This window comes from Bos taurus, chromosome 14 (assembly GCF_002263795.3).
Source record: "Bos taurus isolate L1 Dominette 01449 registration number 42190680 breed Hereford chromosome 14, ARS-UCD2.0, whole genome shotgun sequence".
Taxonomy (NCBI): domain Eukaryota; kingdom Metazoa; phylum Chordata; class Mammalia; order Artiodactyla; family Bovidae; genus Bos; species Bos taurus.
In genome coordinates this window covers 30,373,065-30,387,235 of record NC_037341.1, presented here as the reverse complement: position 1 = coordinate 30,387,235, position 14,171 = coordinate 30,373,065, and the positions used below count along the sequence as shown (strand labels likewise).

At 36.8% G+C, this 14,171-nt stretch overlaps 1 protein-coding gene across 5 annotated transcripts in view; it reads right to left on the bottom strand.

The window, feature by feature from the left end:
- The window catches only part of DNAJC5B (DnaJ heat shock protein family (Hsp40) member C5 beta), a 93,072-nt gene that overhangs the window by 60,947 nt on the left and 17,954 nt on the right, over positions 1-14,171 (bottom strand). For 4 of the 5 annotated variants that reach the window (XM_025001594.2, XM_059893273.1, NM_001075866.2 and 1 more), the window contains one exon: positions 12,978-13,128. The exons of the other annotated variant lie outside the window; for it this stretch is intronic. The gene's annotated coding sequence lies outside the window, so the exon portion shown is untranslated. The remainder of the gene's footprint in view (positions 1-12,977; positions 13,129-14,171) is intronic. 5 annotated transcript variants of the gene reach the window in all.

The window sequence follows — 14,171 nt, the reverse complement described above, 5'->3', positions numbered from 1 at the left end:
TGCTTTTATTTTCTTCAGATAAATACCCAGAAGTGAAACTGCTGAATCACGTGGTAGTTTTTTAAATTTTCTGAGGTACTGTTTCCCATAGGCGCTGCACCAGTTTGCATTCTTATCAACAGTGCACCAAGGGCTCCCTTTTCTCCACATTTTCATCAACATTCGTTACAGACATTTTGATGATAGCCAGTTTGACAGGGGTGAGGTGACAGCTTACCGTGGTTGTGACTCGCATTTCCCTGATGATTAGTTATGTTGCACACCTTTTCGTGTACCACCTGTGTGCCTTCTTTGAAAAAATACCTGTTCAGATCTTCTACCCACTTTTAATTGGATTGCTTGCTTGCTGTTTTGCTGTTGATTTGTATGAATTCTTTATATATTCTAGATATTAACCCATTGTCAACTATATGATTTGCAAATACTTTCTCCCATTTGGTAGGTTGCTTTTTCATTTTGTTGATGGTGTCCTTTGCTGCGTAGAACATTTTTAGCTTGATGTGTTCTCACTTGCTTGTTTTTGTTTTAGTCTTTGCTTTTGATATCAAATCCAAAATATTGTCACCCACACCAATGTCAAAAGGTACTTCCAAACCTACATTTTCTTCTAAGAGTTTGGTTGTTTCAGGTCTTACATTCAGCTTTTTAATCCATTTTGAGTTGATTTTTTGCATATGGTGTAATATAGTGATCCAGTTTCATTCTTTTGCATGTGGCTGTCCGGTTTTCCCAACACCATTTATTGAAGAAACTGTCCTTTCCCCAGTGTATATTCTTAGCTCCTTTGTCATAGATTAATTGACCATATGAGCCTGGCTTTATTTCTGGGCTCTGTATTCTATCCCACTTATCTGTATGTCTGTTTTTATGCCAGTACCATACTATTTTGATTACTATAGCATTATAATATAGTTTGAAATCAGGGAGTGTGATACCTGCAGCTTGGTGGTTCTTTCTGAAGGTTGCTTTGGATATTCAGGGTCAAGTTGAGTTCTTTTAAATTTTACTTTCCTTTGGTCTAAGGCTAATACTAATCAATTGCTTTAAAATTACTGGAAGGACCATATAACATTAGTAAGGGGAAAACTACAATTTTTCACTACATTAATTCAACAATTTTCATATCTGAACATTTTGCTCTAATCTTAGTTAATAGGCATTGAGGTGACTGAAGTGGTTTTAAGAATTAGAGACTTCTTGTTAAAACTCTTATGTAACATAAAAAGATCCCATGAGAGAATAGTTCCCTGTGATTTTGAGTAAGGTCATAAAGATTGAAAAAGGGTTAAATGAGACAGGTGTTACTCTTAAATTTTGCAAAATGGGATCTTGCTCCTGAAGTTGACAGTAGAGTTTAAGTTTGCTTCTTAGCATGACACACAACAAATTCTAGTGCTATTTTGTGCAAATAGTTCAGAGCGCTCTCGCTTCTAGATAGCATTGTTTATTTTTTTTTTTCAGATACAATGGTTATTTCTCATAGATCCTGATTTCCAGCCAGAGTTTAGGAAGCAGCCCATCATCATGCAAAGAAATGGGGTAAGGATGTGGGGGAGGGGCGGTGTGGAACTAAAGACATTTAGAAATAAATACCGAAGTTCCAGCATCACTTCAGCTTAAGAACAATGTCCTTAAAAAAAAAAATGAAGTGTAGTTAATTTACAGTATTGCATTAGTTTCAAGTGTATAGCATAGTGATTCTACTATATATGTGTGTGTGGATATTGAGATATATATGTATATATATGTGGGAAGCCCATATAGATATACATATGTACATATGTATCCTTCTTCAGATTCTTTTCCATTATAGGTTATTAGAAGATACTGAGTATAATTCCCTGTGTTATAATGTAGGTTTTTGTTGTCTATTTTTTATATATTAGTGTATACACATTAATCCCAAACTCCTAATTTATCTCTCTCTCACACACCCCACTATTCCCTGTGGGTAATTATACATTTGTTTTCTATGGGAGTCTATTTCTGTTTCATAAGTGAGTTTGTATCACTTTTTTAGATTACACATTTAAATGATGTCATATGATATTTGTCTTTTGCTGTCTGACTTACTTCACTTAATATGATAATCTCTAAATCCATCTATGTTGCTGCAAATGATATTACTTCATTCCTTTTTTATGGCTGAGATATTCATATGTATATATATGATATGTCACGTCTTTATCTATTCATCTGTCAGTGGACATTTAGGTTGCTTCCATGTCTTGGCTGTTGTAAATAGTGCTGCTATGAACTTTGGGGTGCTTTTATCTTTTTCAGTTAGAATTTTCTCTGGATATATGCCCAGGAGTGGGATTACAGGATCATATGGTAACTCTATTTTTATTTTTTTAAGGAACCTCCTTACTGTTCTCCATACTGGCTGTACCAATTTACATTCCCACCAACATTGTAGAAAGGTTCCCTTTTCTCCACACCCTCTCCAGCATTTATTATTTGGAGACTTTTTAATGATGGCCATTCTGACTGCTTTGAGGTGATACTTCATTGTAGCTTTAATTTGGATTTCTCTAGTAATTAGCAATACTGAACATCTTTTCAGACTCCTGTTATCATCTGAATGTCTTCTTTGGAGAAATGTCTATTTACGTCTTCTGCCCATTTTTTGATTGGGTTGTTTGTTTTTTGACATTAAGCTGTATGAGCTTTTTGTATATTTTGGAAATTAAGCCCTTGTCAGTAGCATTGTTTGTAAATATTTTCTCCCAGTCTATGGATTGCCTTTTTTCTTTTGCTTATGGTTTCCTTTGCTGTCCAGAAACTTTTAAGTTTAATTACAAGGACAAAAGCTCTAAGTTTATCATTTTTTAAGTGTTGCAAAACTCTTAGGTGAAGTAGAACTGTACTGTTTTTCAGAGAGAAAACATAGTTTCTTATTCATCTAGTCATTCACCATTTGGTTACCTACTAGATCCCATCATTGCTTAAATGCTAGAAATACCCTGGTAAACAAAAATACAGACTCTGGGTTTGTGGTTTACAGAGTTGCAACCTACTAACAGAGATAGATATTATTCAAATGATTGCTCAAATAAATACAAGAATTTGGAGAGGTGTTACAAGACCATGTAAATGTTAAGACCATACAAAGGAAGATCAGGAAAAGCTTCCCTGAACTAAAATAGCCAAGCAGATATCTGAAAAGAACCAAATGACTGGGTTTGTGTACTTCTCAAGTATACTTGAGAAGCAAGTATACTCTAGGCAGGAGGAAGAGCATATTCAATGGGCCTAGGCACGTAAATTGAAGAAGTAAAACATTCATCCTGAGGTGCGCTCTAACACATAGAACGTCCGCACATGCCTATATATGTATGGCTTCTGATATATAATCTGAAGATATAGCAGGAAATTCTGCTTAAACAAGTGAGGCTTTCTAGAAATGGTGACGTTTAAATGATGTTTGTTAAAGGACATAACTCATGGGAAGAACATCAATAACTCCTTGATGCAAAATGCACTAAATGTACTGTAAAAGCAGTATAATCATTGAAGTTTGAAGAGGAGAATTTAGAAAATATTCCAAGATGAAGCAATGTGGCCTTTCTGTAAGTTAAAAAATTGGAGAGAGAAGTCTATGTGTGTGTGTTTGTATTGGGGGATGGGACACTACATACTAATTTTCCCTGTGTATTCTATTTATGGGCTTCCGAGGAGGCACTAGTGCAGGAGACGAAAGAGATGTGGGTTCAATCCCTGGGTGGGGAAGATCCCCTGGAGGAGGGCATGGCAACCCACTCCAGAATTCTTGCCTGGAGAATCCCATGGACAGAGGAGCCTGGCAGTATACAGTCCATGGGGTCACAAAGAGTGGGCCACAACTGAAGCAACTTAGCCCTCGTAGATGCGCATTCTGTTTATGGGGTCTTCACTATTCCCTTAGGAGCTCCTGGAGGCCTTTTATATACCTCTCTCAATTGCCACATAGGGTTAGGGCTATTATAATAAATGGCTAGTATCAATACATCAGCACAGAATCTGCAACAGGTACTAGATGAATTTTAATATTCAAACAAAACAACCTAAGAATCATAAATATTAGGGTACATAGTGTTTAATGTAAGCTACGTACATCAGCAGATGCAAACATGACTCTTTTTGAACATGTGATGTACAAGGGCACGTAGTTCCAACAAATAGTGTTAGTTGCTCAGTCATGTCTGACTCTTTGTGACTCCATAGACTGTAGCCCGCCAGCTCCTCTGTCCATGGAATTCTCCAGGCAAGAATACTGGAGTGGGTTGCCATTTCCTTCTCCAGGAGATCTTCCCTACCCAGGGATCAAACCCAGGTCTCCTGCATTGCAGGTGGATTCTTTACCATCTGAGCCACCAGGGAAGGCCTATTCTAAAATAAATCTGAAGAACCCAATGCAATGAACAAAGGCATTATATTATTGCTATCTCTGTTACTATTATTACCCCACTACATTGTTGTTGTTATTATTGCTATTATATGGAATTCAGGTCACTTTTCAAAGGGACGAGTTATCTGGGTAAAATTCATTCTGTTAAGTGAATTTAGAAAGGGAAAAGATACAATATTCCTTTGACTGTGTAAAATTAAGAGGTTATTGGCTACCAGTCCAGCAGCGCCTCAAACAAAATTACAGAACAATTCTGGCATTTCGGTAAAACCAAATGTTCATGTTTCAGAATGCAAATTGGTTAATTCCTATTACATTTCATAATTTTTCAAAGTTAAAAAATGTCCCTTTTAAAAAGAGGTTACAAAGAGGGTGGAAATTTTAAAGTGCCTAAATCTATAAATATGAAGAAAGCATAGAATCATAGAAGGCTAAGGGGGATGGTAACCACAAATCAAAAACCTACAACAGATATACAATTAAAGAGAAAGGAAAACAAGCACATCACCAAAAAAAAAATTATTAAACCACAAGGAAAGAAACTAAATGAAAAAAATAACAGAGAACTACAAAAACAACCAGAAAGAAATATCAAAATGGCAATAAGTACACACCTAGCTATAACAATTCTGAATGTCAATGGACTAGATGTTTTAATAAGATAATACAGGGTGGCTGTTTAGAAAAAAAGAAAAAGCCAGGATCTGTCTTATCAGAGACTCACTTCAGAAATAAAAACACACAGAGATTGAAAATGAGAGGATGGGAAAAGATATTTCAATATTTAATAAATGGATATTTAAACAATGGAAATGGCAAGAAACTGGGGATAGCAATACTCATAGCATAAAAAAACAGACTTTAAAACAAAGTCTAACAAAAGATAAAGAAGAGCATTATATAATGATAAAGGGATCAATATAAGAAAAGAATATAGCACTTATCAATACATATGTACCTAATATAGAAACACCTTAATGTATAAAGCAAATATTAATAGACATAAAGGGAGAAACTAACAAAACCACAATAGTAATAGAGGACTTTAACACCCCATTTGCATCAATGGACAGATTATCCAGACAGAAAATCAATAAGGAAATGGTGGTCTTAAATGATATTAGACTAACTAGATTTAATAGATATCTACAAGGCATTCCATCTAAAAACAGAATATACATTTTTTTCAAGTACATGTGGAACATTCTCTATGATTGGTCACATACTAGGCCACCAAATAAGTCTCAACAAATATTAAAGGATAGAAATTATAAGAAGCATTTTTTCTGATAACAGTAGTATGAAACTTGAAATCAATTGCAGAAAGAAAACCAGGGTGAAAATGGAGACTAAACAACATGCTACCATAAAAACAATGAGTCAATGAAGAAATTACAGAGGAAATAAATCAGAAAATACCTCCAGACAAATGAAAATGGAAGCACAACTTCCCAAACCTATGGAATGCAGCAAAATGCAGTTCTAAGAAGGAAGTTTATAGTGATAGTCCTTGCCTATCTCAAGGACAAGAAACATTTCAAATAAACAACCTAACTTAATATCTAAAGGAATTAGAAAAAGAAAAACAAAGTCAGCAGAAGGAAGGAAATAATAAAGATCAGAGAGAAAATAAAGTAGATACCAAAATAAAAGAAAGTATCTGTGAAACCAACAGTAGTCTTTTTTAAAAGACAAATAAAATTGATAAACTTTTAGCCAGGCTTATAAAAAAGAAACAGGACCCGAATAAACAAAATAAGAAATGATAGAGGAAAACATAACAACCAATAATATAACAAGGATACAAAATATCATAGAACACTATGAACAGTGAGTCCAATACATTGGATAACCTAGAAGAAATGGGCAAATTTCTAGAAACATACAACTCTCTAAGACTGAATCAGAAAGAAATAGACAATCTGAACAGACTGATCACTGGTAGTGAAATTGAATTTATAATTTAAAAACTCCCAGGAAACAAAAGTCCAGGACCAGACAGCTTCACGGGGGAATTTTACAAAACATATAAAGAAGAGCTAATACCTGTCCTGCTCAAATTATTCTAAAGAAATAAAAAAGAAGAGAAGAAAGCACTCCCAAATTCATTCTACTATTACCCTGATCCCAAAACCAGACAAAGACACTACAAAAAAGGAAATTAAAGCCAGTATCTCTGATGAATATAGATGCAAAAATCCTCAACAAAATATTAATAAGTTGAATTCAACAGTATGTTAAAAGAATCATACTTATACACCATGATCAAGTGGGATTTATTCCAGGGATACAAGGATGGTCCAGTATTTGCAGATCAAACAGTGTGATACACCACATTAAGACCTGGCTAATAGAAATTACATAATCATCTCAATAGATGCAGAAAAAGCATTTGACAAAATTCAACATCCATTCATGATAAAAATTCTCATCAAAGTTGTGGGTATAGACGAAGATATCCAGTTCCATCACTTTATGGCAAATAGATGAGGAAACAATGGAAACAGACACAGATTTTATTTTCTTGGCTCCAAAATCACTGCAGATGGTGACTGCAGCCATGAAATTAAAAGACATTTGCTCCTTGGAAGAAAGGCTATGACCAACCTAGACAGCATATTAAAAAGCAGAGGCATCACTTTGCCAGCAAAAGTCCGTATAGTCAAAGCTATGGTTTTTCCTGTAGTCAGGTAAGGATGTGAGCGTTGGACTATAAAGAAGGCTGAGCACCAAAGAATTGATGCTTTCAAATTGTAGTGCTGGATAAGACTCTTGAGAGTCCCTTGGAAAGCATGGAGATTAAACCAGTCAATCCTAAAGTAAATCAACCCTGAATACTCATTGGAAGGACTGATGCTGAAGCTGAAGCTCCAATACTTTGGCCACCTGATGGAAAGAGCTGATTCACTGGAAAAGACTCTGATGCCAGGAAAGATTGAGGACAAGAGGAGAAGGGGGTGGCAGAGGATGAGATAGTTAGATAGCATCACTGACTCAATGACTTTGAGCAAACTCCAGGAGATAATGAAGGACAGCAAAGCCTGGCATGCTGCAGTTCATGGGGTCCAAAGAGTTGGACGTGACTTAGTGACTGAACAACAAAACTTCAAACAGAATAAAGAGCATTTACATAAAAAAGACCAATAACGCAATTAGCATCATACTCACTGTGAACATTTGACAGCCTTTCCTCTAGAGTCAGGAACAAGACAAGGATGCCTACTATCACCATTTCTATTTAACATAGTATTGGAAATGCTAGCCACAGCAATCAGACAAGGAAAAGAAATTAAAGGCATCCAGATTGGAAGAGGACTAAATCTGTGACTATTTGCAGATTCTATGGTACTATTTCTAGAAAACCCTAAAGTCTCCAACAACAACAACAAAAAAACTGTTGAAACTAAATAACTTTGTAAATTTACAGGATACAAGATTGATATATAGAAATCTATTCCTTTTTGAAATAGTAATAATGAACTATCAGAAAGACAAATTAAAAAAAAATCCGTTTTAAAATCACATCATAAAGACTAAAATATGTACGAATAAACTTAACCAAGGAGATGAAAGATCTATATTCTGAAAACTGTAAAATATTAATAAAGGAAATTGAAGATTATACAAAGAAAATGGAAAGATATTCCATGTTCTTGGATTGGAAGAATTAATATTGTTAAAATGGGCATACCACCTAAAGCAATCTACAGATGAAATGTACTCTCTATCAAAATACCCATGACATTTTTCACAGAAGTTGAACAAGTAATTCTAAGATTTACATGAAACTACAAATGACACTGAATTGCCAAAGCAATCTTTAGAAAAAAGGGCACAGCTGGAGGTATCAAGCTCCCTTTCTTCAGGCTATACTCTGAAACTACAGTAAGCAAAACAGCATGGTACTGGCACAAAAACAGATATATTGATCAATGGGACAGAATAGAGAGCCCAGAAATAAACCCACAAGCTTATGGCCATTTAATCTACAACAAAGGAGGCAAGAATATACAATGGAGAAAAGACAGTCTCTTCAGTAAGTGGTGCTGGAAAAACTGGACAACTACATGTAAAAGAATGAAATTAGAACATTCTCTAACACCGTACACAAAAATAAACTCAAAATGGACTAAAGACCTAAATGTAAGACCAAATACTAGATAACTCCTAAAAGAAAACATAGGCAGAACATTTTTTGACATAAATAGCAGCAATATCTTTTTGGATCTGCCTCTTAAGGCAAAAGAAACAGAAGCAAAAATAAACAAATGGAACATAATTAAATTTAAAAAAGTTTGCACAGCAAAGGAAACCATTGACAAATGAAAAGACCACCTATGGGATGGGAGAAAATATTTCTAAATGGTGTGACTGACAAGAGGTTAATATCCAAAATATATAAATATATTCAGTTTATACAACTGAACATCAAAAGACAAACACTTGATGAAAACTATGGGCAGAGGAACTGAATAGATGTTTTTCCAAAGAAGATATACAGATGACCTACAGACTCTGGAAAAAATACTCAATATCCCTAATCATCAGAGAAATGAAAATTGAAACCACGATGAGATGTCACCTCACACATGTCTAAATGGCTGTCGACAAATAACATTTTGTCAAGGATGTGGAGAAAAGGGAACTCTCCTGCATGGTTGGTGAGAATGAAAATTGGTGCAGTCCCTATGAAAAATAGTACAGAGTTTGCTAAAAAAAAAATAATAAAAAAAATAGAACTACCATCACTTTAGCTGAGTTCAGTTCAGTCACTCAGTAGTGTCTGACTCTTTGCAACCCCATAAACTGCAGCATGCCATGCTTCCCTGTCCATCAAAAACTCTGGGAACTTACTCAAACTCATGTCCATTGAATTAGTGATGTTATCCAACCATCTCAATCTCTGTTGTCCCCTTCTCCTCCTGCTCTCAATCTTTCCCAGCATCAGGGTCTTTTCAAATGAGTCAGTTCTTTGCATCAGGTGGCCAAAATATTGGAGTTTCAGCTTCAGCATCAGTCTTTCCAATGAATATTCAAGACTGATTTCCTTTAGAATGGACTGGATGGATCTCCTTGCAGTCCAAGGGACTCTCAAGAATCTTCTCCAACACCACAGTTCAAAAGCATCAATTCTTGGGCACTCAGCTTTCTTTATAGTCCAACTCTCATGTCCATACATGACTACTGGAAAAACCAAAGCTTTGACTAGATGGACCTTTGCTGGCAAAGTAATGTCTGTTTTTTAATATGCTGTTTAGGTTGGTCATAAATTTTCTTCCAAGGAGCAAGCGTCTTTTAATTTCATTGCTTCAGTCACCATCTGCAGTGATTTTGGACCCCAAGAAAATAGAGTCTCCAACTGTTTCCATTGTTTCTCCATCTACTTGCCATGAAGTGATGGGACCAGATACCATGATATTAGTTTTTTGAATGTTGAGTTTTAAGCCAACTTTTTCACTCTCCTCTTTCATTTTCATCAAGAGGTTCTTTAGTTCCTCTTCACTTTCTGCCATAAGGGTGGTGTCATCTGCATATCTGAGGTTATTGATCTTTCTCCCAGCAATCTTGATTCCAGCTTGTGCTTCTTCCAGCTCAGCGTTTCTCACGATGTACTCTGTATATAAGTTAAATAAGCAGGGTGACAATATACAGCCTTGACAGACTCCTTTTCCTATTTGGAACCAGTTTGTTGTTCCATGTTCAGTTCTAACTGTTGCTTCTTGACCTGCATACAGATTTCTCAGGAGGCAGGTCAGGTGGTCTGGTATTCCCATCTCTTTAAGAATTTTTCACAGTTTGTTGTGATCCACATGGTCAAAGGCTTTGGCATAGTCAATAAAGCAGAAGTAGATGTTTTTTCTGGAACTTTCTTGCTTTTTTCCGATGATCCAGTGGATGTTGGCAATTTGACCTCTGGTTCCTCTGCCTTTTCTAAATCCAGTTTGAATATCTGGAAGTTTACAGTTCACGTACTGTTGAAGCCTGGCTTGGAGAATTTTGAGCATCACTTTGCTAGCATGTGAGATGAGTGCAATTGTGCAGTAGTTTGAACATTCTTTGGCATTGCCTTTCTTTGGGATTGGAATGAAAGCTGACCTTTTCCAGTCCTGTGGCCACTGCTGAGTTTTCCAAATTTGCTGGCATATTGCGTGCAGCACTTTCACAGCATCATCTTTTAGGATTTGGAATAGCTCAACTGAAATTCCATCACCTCCACTAGCTTTGTTCATAGTGATGCTTCCTAAGGCCCACTTGACTTCACAGTCCAGGATGTCTGGCTCTAGGTGAGTGATCACATCATCATGGTTATCTGGGTCATGAAGGTCTTTTTTGTATAGTTCTTCTGTGTATTCTTGCCATCTCTTCTTAATATTTAAGAAGAGCCACAGCCTTGGCTCTTCTAAGGCTTAATATCTAAGAGTATAGATATTTAAGAAGGTATCTTAATATCTTAAGGCTTCTTAATATCTAAGAAGGACCACAGCCTTGTCTAACAATGAAACTATGAGCCATGCCAGATAGAGCCACCAAAGATGGACCATGGTGTAGAGTTCTGATGAAACATGGTCCACCGAAGAAGGGAATGACACACCACTTCAGTATTCTTGCTTTGAGAACCCCATGAACAGTATGAGAAGAACTACCATATGACCTAGCAATTCCACTGCTAGGCAAAGAAAACAAGAACACTAATTCCAAGAAATACGTTCTCCCCAGTGTTCATAGTAGCATTATTTATAATAGCCAAGATATGGAAGCAATCTATGTGGCCATAAACAGATAAATGGATAAAGATGTAGTGTGTGTACACACACACACACACACACACACACACACAATGGAATATTACTCAGCTGTAAAAAGAATAAAATTCTGCCATTTGCAACAACGTGGATGAACCTAGAGAGTGTTATGCTTAGTGAAATAAGCCAGATAAAGACAATTACTCTGTGTGATCATTTGTATGTGGAATCTAAAAAATGAAACAAACAAATGAATATAACAATAGAGGGATAGACTCACAGATAGAGAGGACAAACTAGTGGTTACCAGGTAGGGGGGAGAAGGGGAGGGGCAAGATGGGATATGGGATTCAGACATGCATACTACTATGTAGAAAATAAATAAGCAACAAGGATATATTGTACAGTACAGGGAAATATATATGTTATTTGTAATAACGTTTAAATGGAATACAGTCTATAAAAATACTTAATCATCTAAATTAATATAACGTTGTAAATCAACTGTACTTCAGTTTTAAAAAGAACCATAGAAGACCCAAAGAGGGAAGAACTAGAGAGGAACTCTTTCTAGAATCATTGGTAAAGGTTTTAAGAATTCTGATGTCTAGGTGCCACCCATGGTGTCCCAAAGCAAAAATCTCTTGGATTTAACCCAACACAAAATCGTGCACAGTGGACCCAGCTCAGGCACTTTTAAGGGCTCCAGATGGTTCTGTAGAGCTGCCTGCCTTAAGAGCCAGTGCTGACTGGTCCCCAGATTCACTGGCCTGACAACTTTAGTGAAGTAACATGAGAGGCACTTGTTGACCAAGCAGCTGTCTGGAGGAATTTTCCTTGGCCTGGGTTTCCTAAGAAAACACTTAGGTGAAATAATGGCATCTGTGTGATTCAACAGGAAATAAAATTTGGCTTCTCATAGTTTAAATCAAGAAAAAGTATCCAAAAACATTCCTGTAGACTCTGGGCAAGTCACTTTAAGCCACTTTTCTTCTCTGCAAACAGTCATAAAATATGAACTTTTTATCTCTTAGACCTTTTATCAAATGTCTAGTATAGATGTGCCAAGAATGACAGTAGGGACTTTCATAAACACAAATCTAATGATTATTTTCTAGGATTGGGGTTTGAGCAATTGTTAAGACAATCACTGCTCTCTCTCTGCCCCCTAAAATTGAAACGGAGTATGCTGAAAGTGCTTTATTAATTTGAATGTGTAATCCTGGTAGATTTCACCCCAAATCTCTAATTCATCAGTAAGCAGAATGAGCTATGCGATGCATATAGTGCAAGACATTGTTCTGGGGGTTGTGGTAATGATGGTCCTGGTGATGATGGTAACTTACATATTAATTAGATTTTTTACTGGAACCCTACAAAAGTATGAGGAGGGTATACTCCTATCCTTATTTTACAGAGGAGCAATATAAGATTGGAGAGGCTGATGAACTGCCCAAATTCACTAGCTAGTAAGCTGTGGACCCGGGCTTTGATGTCACACCCCAGGCTCTAACTCACCAGAGAGCTTTGCTTCAGGAGTTCATGGCCTATTAATATATTCCCTTGCTTATCAATCTGTGAATGAGCCAGATGGTGTTTGTTTTAAAGTCTATGAAAAAAAAAAATTGGAGTAATGGCTTTAAACAAGGAAGTATCAATAAGCCCGTTCCTTAGTGAGGTTCAATATGTAGTTCAATGTCAAGGACAGTATCTGTTTGGTTAAATAAAGCTCTGAATCTGAGACCTGTATTACTGAAAAAATATTGATCGTGTCTTGTCCCCTGCTAGGAAACATAACATGGACTTCACAGATGTGAAATTTAAGCACCTTGTCGCTTACTTACAGTAAGCACTTGCTGTGATAAACCAAGGAGACGTCAAGTCCAACAGAAGTGTTTATTTGACAGAATGTCTCTAAGCAGAACGTTGATCCTTGATGTTGCCTGTAGTTGTTCCCCATTCACATTAGCTCAAGATGTCTCTTTTGTTAATTAGCTAAAAGAGATAGAGGACAAAAACAAAGATAAAAACCTTTACTCAAGGCAAAATTTCCTTCAGTATGGTTTCCAGTATAGTGATTATTCTGCACATTGTCATATAAATGTGGCCAAACAGACTACAAAACCAACAGAGTACACAGCTACCAGAATAGGAGTCATTTCTTTCTTTTTTTTTTTGCATTTAAGTAGTAGTTTAATAGCACTGGCCTATAGATATGTATCTTTAACTCTAATAAACCCACTAATTGCTCAGTCGTGTCCAACCCTTTGCAGCCCCATGGACTGTAGCCCGCCAGGCTTCTCTGTCCATGGGCTTCTCCAGGTAAGAATACTGGAGTGAATTGCCATTTCCTCCTCCAGGGATCATTCCATCTCAGGGATCCACTCCTCGTCTCTTGCATCTCCTGCATTGGCTGGTGGATTCCTTACCACTAGTGCCATAAGGTCCACTTTCAAATGAAGCCTCACCCAGAATGGGTAACAGACATGTATTTGAAAGACAAAGAAATACTAAAGCATTCCTTCTAGAGATTAATAACTGCCTTATATCATACTTGGTAATTTCCTAAGGTTTTTCACATGTCAGATACATTATCTGACACTCAGTGTCTGTTTTAAGGAAGAGCTGACTGACTACTTGTGGTCATGTCACTTTCCCCAGGGATGAACATCAATCCTGAGGGGCAGGAAGCTGGAACTAGGGCCCCACCTAAGTACTCTACTTCCAAATCTGTCCTTATATATCCTTGTTAATTTAAAAGGCTCAATTGAAAAACAGAATCATAAATAGCCGAGAATCCTCTCTAATTAGTGCACGTGGTCAAGCAGCTCCTGCGAAAACCCCAGGCCTGGCAGCAGGGCAGTCCTCTGAACTTGCACCAGTTTCTAGTGTCCACAGCAGATTTTCCAGGGGAACATTTCAACTTACTCATCGTTGGGATAATGGCAATGACTTTGTGCCCTCTGTTGTAGGTACAGGGCTTCCCAGGTGGCACCAATGGTAAAGAATGCCAATGCAGGAGACATAAGAGACACAGG